Genomic DNA, 6,000 nt, shown 5'->3' with positions numbered 1-6,000 from the left:
ATTAGGCAGACAAAACAGAGAGGAGTTCATGAAAATCATAGTCATGAAATTTGATAGAGATCGTCATTCTTTATAACAAGAATGATGAATTAGAGTTTTATCGACATTAAATAATATGGATAAAGTAATTCGATTATAGAAAGAGTATAAACGAAGCTATCGTAAAAGAGTAAATGAGAAAATTAAATGTTTGCCTTAACTTTTGATGTAGTTACGATTGATTTTCGGATTTCAAGGAATTAAAGAAATCTTCGAAATCTTTATAAGATTTGATTTTCCGGTAATTACAGAAATTAGGATTTTCTTTAATTAAAGGCGGTGAATTGCCTCGATTGCTGTGTCTGGAATTTTTGCAATAAATTAGCTTCTTCCGTTTCATTATCTTCACCACTTATATACTTTCTTTCTCAATTCATATTTCCAAAAGTTTTGTTAATATGCTCAATCCAGTTCTTGTCTTTGACATTATATTGGTTATCGCCACAATCATCCTTCTTTTCCAACTCCCACCAGAGGAGTCTGTTTACTTCTACTATGCTCTAGAATTTATTGTGTTTTTAGTTCTCCCGTGTCTTTATATTGCTATACGCATTGATATACACGGTTTGTAATTTCAGTGTTGTTATCGGGATTTATATTTTCCCTTATATGTCGAAGCTTCATGCTTTTGTAAAGCAAGTAACGGTCCAGAATTCGTAGGTATGAAGTTTCGAATGATCATGATATTCAAAGCAGAAGGAAAGGTAATAGCACGATTTGATTTGTCATATTACCAGAATATCCGGAAAAGACCGAATTATCAAGAAAAATATTTTCTTGATATGTTTAGAGTTTAAATAGATAAGAGTCGTGTAACATGGCAAATGATGATTATAAAGTCTATGAATCATCATCTTCCATTAAAAATTTAGCATGACTTACTGTAATATAATCACGTTGGCCTGACGTCATTATATTATACTAACTCATGCTTCAATTCCCAACACTACTTCAAATCATTCATAATTTAAACTTGAACTTTACAGAATATAGAAACTAAAACAGTTTCCTTTATGATGTGATAAAGATATCGCAAAGAGATAATTAATTGCTGACAAGAATCGTTATAAAGATATCTTCAGAAATATAGAGGATATTTATAACGAAATATACAGTGATATCTCAGAATTTCTAAGTTCCAATGACGAGAAAAATTCTTTTGTTTCCTCTGCATTTAATGCTACCATATCTGAATCATTGGTTATCAATCCGAGATGGTTTCAAGAAATTTTATTTTTTTTAGATGATTAAACGCTGATTGTAATCGTCAACGGATCTAATGGTTAACGAATAGGCATTGTTGATGATAATTTCGGTGGTTTGATGTGATAATTCATCATAGAATACGAATGAATATAATTCATGAATGTAGTGATCTTTAGGAAGATAACACCTGCTAAAGCTTTACTTGAATTCTGGTTTGTTAATTTCAGAATGTGTAATTAAATTTGTATGAAAATGATTGTGTATCACAGTGAAGGCAGTGAGTATAATTAATGATTTATGAATCGAAATTGAATAATGTACAGTGTATTTATGTGAGATGTAAATATTTCTCGGGTATTACCTACCCGTTAAAATATTTTCACAATTAACATTTTTTACAATCTTTATGAAGATATACGTTCATATATGTATTCTTCAGATATAATCATGGATTTAATGAGTTAATATATATTAAACTCATTTGATTTGCGGTTTGGAACGAGAGTAAATAATCTCCAAAATCTTAGAGATTTCATAATTGTTGCGAAATATTTCGTTAATGAAGTTATGAATCAATACATTCATCGTTATACTTGATTTATTATGAAATGGAGTTTATTGTGCTGAAGCAGTGATTAACAATTTTTAAGTCATTAGCGAAGGGTGTACATCATAGCATATTAGTGATATGAATTAACCAAGTAGTACATACTAGTTGAGATTCTCACGTAATTGCTTAGTACGACAAGATTTATTATTGTTCCAAATCATATATATATATATAAGGTATACATATATAATTCTTCACGAAGAATGAGTCAATACATCTTAACTCTTTATTGCTAATATTCCTTGGTATCTATGGGGCGTATCATGTTGATCTTTGAGGTACTGAGTGTGTTGTTGAGGTGGGGGATGTGAATGTTGTTGTTGATGAAGCTGATGCTATTAGTGGTGATGTTGATGGTACTGGTGGTGATGCTGGTTATGCTGCTGGTGCTGCTGCTGGTGTTCGTAGGTTTCGCACCAGATTTTCCAGAGCCACTACTCGAGCGCGAAGCTCGTTGACTTCTTCTATTATTTTGGGATGATTGGTGGTTGGAACAAGGGGGTGAATATGATCTAGAATCTTCGATATTATATATTCGTGACGGGATACCCTGGAAAGAAGAGAGAAAATGGTGTTTCGGACTGGTTCACCGGTAAGCGCTTCAGGTTCTTCGCCAAGAGGTGAATTCGGTTGGTGGAAGGGATCACCTTCTTCTTGTCTCCATTGATTGAGTTGGCTACGAACCCATCCCCAATTCATCCAGAATAGATGATGGTTGATTGGTTCGTTTGTTCCGGTTACGCTGCCATGGGAGCTTGAAGAGTTTGAGAAATTCATATTATATGTTTGGAATAGGGTTTGATATGAAATGGGTATTGAATACCGAATGATATATTCGTCTCCTTGAATACGTATTTATAGCAAAAAGATTTCCGTAATTTACGGAGGAAATTTAGGATAAGTGGTAGACAAAGTTTATAGACATGATAATATATGATAAGATATGATGTGTCATCCATTTATGTAATAATGGTGGTATGACGTGTTGAGATTTGTAACCAGATATTGATTAAAGAATTTCAATTCGTATACTGTGATAACCCAATAATATTTTCCGGTTCGCAAACCGATGCATAAAGGCATAAGATATGTGAGTGTTTGAAGTAGTAGCAGGAGCTTGTGGACGAACCGTTATCTTCAATAACATATAGAAGTTTGATAAACTTGATAGGTCATAAGTTTGAAAAAAAAATTAAGTGGAATAAAGATGAATATGATATAAACGAAACACTTTATTTTATTAAGAACAAGGCTTTAAACAAGCCTTCTTATTACACGATTCGGGGATAGAAATAGTTTAAGGCATAGCCTTTACATAGACAAGGAATTGGAAAAATAATCTAGGAAATATTAAGATTGAAGTAATCTTCATATTTCTTCTTCTCATCCTCCACCTTCTTCATAAACTCACCAACTTTCTCGTTCCTCGCCTTTTGTTTCTCATGCAGGAACTCGAGATTATCATAAAGGTTAGAAACTTCATTGTTGATTACATGGTACTTGTGGTCCCTTATAGAAAGTTGATTATTCACGCGGTTTTCCTCCATCTTCAATCTAAGGTGAACATCTTCTCTTAGGCAAGAGAGAGATTGCTTCCCCCATCGGGTATTTCTATCACCTTCATACTTCACCAACTTTATCTCTTTCTTTAGTTCAGCATTTTTTTCCATGAGCTTCTTGATCGCTAGGTCTTTTTCCTTCATTTGAAAATCGATCCTTGCAATATGGCGAATTAGGTCATCGGTAGTTTTTCGCAGATTCATGAGCTCGTACTTGGCATCAACTTCATCGTAGAAAGAAGATCGGGATCTTTTCTTTGACGGCCCAGTTTCTTCAAAATATTTCCTCTTGTCTTTATTCCTCGGGGTTGGATAGTATTCAGGAGACCCATGTAACTTTAGAGTAGTATTTGGGCTATAATTTGGTGAGGGAGGACCACCAAAGCCATAAGGTGGACTTTGGACTGGTCTTTCTGTGGAATACCTTTCAGTATCTTTTTCGGTTGGCTTGAAAAGATTCATTTTGGTCGTTTGATGATAATTAGACATCCTAACATTAGGAAGGATATTTTGATTAGAATCTTTAAGTCAAGTTTATTAAAGCATAATCGTTAAGATTATGGGGCAATCCTAAGTGCTTTAATTCTAAGGCAGGAAAGGTTATGGTTTCCTAGATTGCTAAGGCACCCTAGCTAACAAGTAAGGCACACATAAAAATGCAATCCTGGTTCTCTATAACAGCCTGGTTATGCTCTGATACCAATCTGTAACGTCCTCCCAATAGGGTCTGGAAGGAACGTCACTATTATCAAAACATACCAACATATTATAATAAACGAGAACAATACTAAATGATGAATTTAACTTTAATGAGTACGCAGCGGAAAATGAAATGTCGTTACAATGACAGGAATAACAATATCGTAAATGTTCACATGTAGAAGTAATAAATGCGATATCTCTTGATCCTATGTCCAAGTAGCATCACATAAGCAGTAAGTATAAGAGCTTGAATCAAACAGCACCTGAGACAAAACATGCTAAACTGTCAACCAAAAAGGTTGAGTGAAGTTCATAGGTTTAACAAAAAGTTTGTCGTTGTTTTAGACCACAAGATTTAGTTTGTAAAGTTGATCTCCCGCAGGATCAAAAAGTTATGCCAATGCGTGATATTTAGACTAAACGTTTAAGTTTGCCCCATGACAAGTTGTGTCTCTCCTTGTCGGTTTAATTTCATTATTAAGTAATACAAAGACTTAGTCAAATGTATCGGGGACGTTACTCCCGATAGGCCTACCCCCAATAATTAAGCATGCCGCAGCAATTAAAAATATCACTGTAGGGACTTAGTCGGACATAGCCGGGTATAGCATAGTTTAACAGTTTGGTACTTGTGTCTAAAGTGTAAAAAGTAAAAACAGCATGTGTCTCACCCCAAGTAAAAGTAAGTAAGTTTGCTAGCAATTAAAGAGGGGCTATGAATTCACCTTAGTAAGTAGAGAGAGAGTTATTCCTCGGAATAAAGAGTTGAACGAGTGAGCAGGAAAGTCAACCTATTGACATTTAAGAGTAGTTAAGTGTTTTGCCCATGTTTAAGTTTAAGTATGTGTTTAAGTATAGTTTGTTTTACTAAGTTTCTATTCCTAGTAAGTTACTATTTTTATAAAGTTTCCATTTTTAGAAAGTTTCTTATTTTACTAAGTTCCTATGACTAGAGAGTTTCTACTTTTATCAGTGTTTTCCATTTTAGGATACTTGCCGTATTAGATAAGCTTCCAATCACCCCTTTCCCTTCGAATGGCTAATTTAGATCTAGGGGCTTGAGCCATAGGACCCTTTAAATCGGAAATCCAAACCCTCTGCCTAGAATCTCATAGAAACCATTCGTCAAGAAAGTTCGAAGATCTATACATCTCTAATACATATCCCAAAATGTTTTTATGTTACAATATAAGTAGTAGGTTATAGGTGCTAGTAATAGTAATAGTGTATACATGTTATTTATTTTATTTTTAATTGCATATAATTTATAACATTATTTACATATTTCGGTAAAAATAATAACCGAAGTAAAAAGTAAAAAGTAAAAAGTAAAAAGTAAAAAAAAATAAAAAGTAAGAAAAGAATACTTACTAGTAGTAATTCTTCAAAGAGAGAATGAGAGAAATTTTGGTGTGAGTTTGAATGAGAAATGAGGGGTATTTATACTTGAAAAAATTAGGTAAAAAGAATAAAATAATTAAAAGAAAAAGAAATATTTAATTCTTAATGGGATTTTAAAATTAAAAAGTATTAAATGTTAGGTCATGGGATAATGCACAAAATAAAATAATAAAAGTAGTTTTTCCATTAAAATTTTTAATTAAAAAGTAATTTATTTATTTATTTATTTATTATTTATTTTAAGGATTTTTTTTATGTAAGTAAACAAATTTATTTAATATTTTTCCAAGAATATTTGTCAATAATATTTTATTTTTATTTTTTTTTATTTTTGTTTTATTTAATTAATAAATACAAATTTTGCATAAAAATAATAAATAATTCGGTATTTTGTATTTTTAATAATAATTATGATTTTAATTATTAAACTATAGTTTTAGTAAGTTTGTAAATATTATTACATTTATATATAATTGGATTTAT

This window comes from Rutidosis leptorrhynchoides, chromosome 2 (assembly GCF_046630445.1).
Source record: "Rutidosis leptorrhynchoides isolate AG116_Rl617_1_P2 chromosome 2, CSIRO_AGI_Rlap_v1, whole genome shotgun sequence".
NCBI classification, from domain to species: domain Eukaryota; kingdom Viridiplantae; phylum Streptophyta; class Magnoliopsida; order Asterales; family Asteraceae; genus Rutidosis; species Rutidosis leptorrhynchoides.
Note: the sequence above shows the minus strand (reverse complement) of the source record.